The sequence below is a fragment of the Anneissia japonica genome, unplaced genomic scaffold, assembly GCF_011630105.1.
Source record: "Anneissia japonica isolate Jap-2015-1 unplaced genomic scaffold, ASM1163010v1 scaffold287829_len2072220_cov186, whole genome shotgun sequence".
Classification (NCBI taxonomy): Eukaryota; Metazoa; Echinodermata; class Crinoidea; order Comatulida; family Comatulidae; genus Anneissia; species Anneissia japonica.
In genome coordinates, this window is record NW_022716075.1 from 396,242 (window position 1) to 398,714 (window position 2,473).

The following is a 2,473-nucleotide window of genomic DNA, read 5'->3' on the forward strand; positions in this document are numbered from 1 at the left end:
ATGGAATTAAACTATACAGGAGGCTGTTAACTGTATTTATACAATGTTATACACAGGAACGCACATCACGTTAGACACAGAACGCGCATCGCGTATGAAACAAAATGGCTTCTAAATTCTCAATGTCGCACAAGGCAATTTGAAGATGCTACAGTTGAACCTTGATTGATTGAGCTCGGGGATTGAGAGAAGACACTACACTGTTGATGTACTACTTTTGATGTACAACCTACCTTTGGATCACTAGGAAAGACAATTAAAAAAGAACCAGTCATACGACCGCAATCCTGTCGCATCTGTCGTATAAGCCTCAGTAATATTTTCTTCAACCTCAAGAACAGTTCAACGAAGACCAACATTTTACTCCAAACAATTCAATCGAATTCAATTTTTGTATTACATTCCTTTACAATATTTAAGTTTAACAGTTATAAGAGCATCAGGAGAACATTTGCACAGTAGATAAGTCATTAAGTATTATTGTAAACACAAAATACTATGTTTTTTTAAACAACATTTAAAAGTACGATTAAATGTTTTAAAAAAAACACACATTGTGTCATATTCATCGTTAAACTAGTTACTCTAATCATGTTAGAACTATAAACCAGATTGAATTTACTTAAATTTAACGTATTATATTTCTCTTCAATACTTGCTGTTTTTATTTAAATAATACTTTTTTAAAAAGCAGCAATTATTGAAGTGAAATATAATACGTTAAATTTAAGTTATCCAATCAGTATATAACTATGTCTATAATGATGATAGTGTTCGAGCCCGTTGACAGAACACTTACATTTAGAATCATTCCTAGTACTGTGAGTTCTCTAAGTTCTCCATAATGATAATTAGAAATCAGTATGCTGGTTTTTAATTCGGCTTATAGGTTTTACTAGTGAGATCATTAGACACCAGTTTCGATAGGTTGTTGAGGGCGCCGTGAGTGTTGTGTTTCTGAAAAGTCTCGACAATTCTACTGTTACTTATTATTGTGTCATTTCGTTGTTGTTGATCTAATCGTATAGGATAAATTTAATCCACCCGTTAGCTGGATTACAAACCCTATGAAGACTCCGAGGTCTGATAGCAAAACCCGGGTTTTAGAAAATGTCAACAATACATGCGGTCATATCAGAATTGTGCTTGAAGTTCATCACCGAGTCTGAGCATCGTCAAGTCTAGCCATCGATTTTAGCTAGAAACACTGAATATGTGTTTCGAGAAATCGAAGCACCATGAACGTTGCCTTAAATCGGATACAGGTGCATGATAACTAACATGTGACTGTCTTTATTATTATGAATATTATTTAGATGTAGGCCTACTCTACAAATGGTCAAATATACAAACATTGTTCAAAATTGGTAGAATGCAAATAGTTGCAATATGTTGATCCTTATAACTACAATATATTTCGTCGCACTATTTACTGTTTAATTCATCATAGTAAAAAGTTGAACATTGCTCAGTTAATTAAAGTATATAAATATCGCAGTATATATTTTTAAAATTAATGAGTCAGCGATACAAAGATGAAACATAAAAGAGAGTGGCCATCATTATCCGGTAATTTTCATGACGACCTTAAAAAATCTGATCATTAGTCTGTGTCAAGTTCTTTAATCAGTGCTTGAATTTCCTTCAGCTCTTTCAATTGATTTCTCTTAAAAACGTACCGTTCATAGAACGTAGAGTATATCGTCGTTGTGCCAGTTAACTCAATCTATCTTCAGAACCCTAAAGTGAGGCAACATTGCAGAAGATTGTAAAGAAATGTAGAAGGCCTATTAGGGAAGTAGGTGAATATGTACTCCCCAAGTTTCCAATAATGTGTCCTGGAGAATATTTAACAATTAAGATTTGCAGATAAAACTTTCAAATATGGAAGAATAGTTTGATTAAAATTGGCAAGCGCGTAGGCCTACTCAGATAGTGAGTTATATAGGCTAAACTTTCCATTTTAAGCGAACCTCCTCCAGTAGAACATCCTTTTCCATCGATAAAACCCCCATCAAATTGATGATAAAATTCACTATTTACATGCTAAAATAATTAAGTTCCGGGAGACATCTGACCCTCGAAAGGGCTCTTGCCCTTAACTGGACTCGTCCCTGGTTATGGGCCTAAAGACAGACAGAACTATTGCACAAATACTGAAAGAAAGTATTCACGTCTGAAAACATAAAAGGTACCTGTGAAACATGTGAAATTGATATTGAAGCAGTTGTACCTGAGATGTCTCAGATTATGACGCTATAAAGATTAACTTACTGGAGCTGAGATTGTACTTGATCAAAGTAAAACAGTTCGGTGAAACGACGTACGGTAAAATACACATTTTAAGATATAAGAACATTGTTTTTTGTAGACGTAATGTCCCTTCTAAGCAGCAAAAACATTATAAAGAAAAGGCTTTAAAAAAAAGCCAAGGAGAACAAAACGGCACAAAGAAAGAAACAAAGTCGAATGG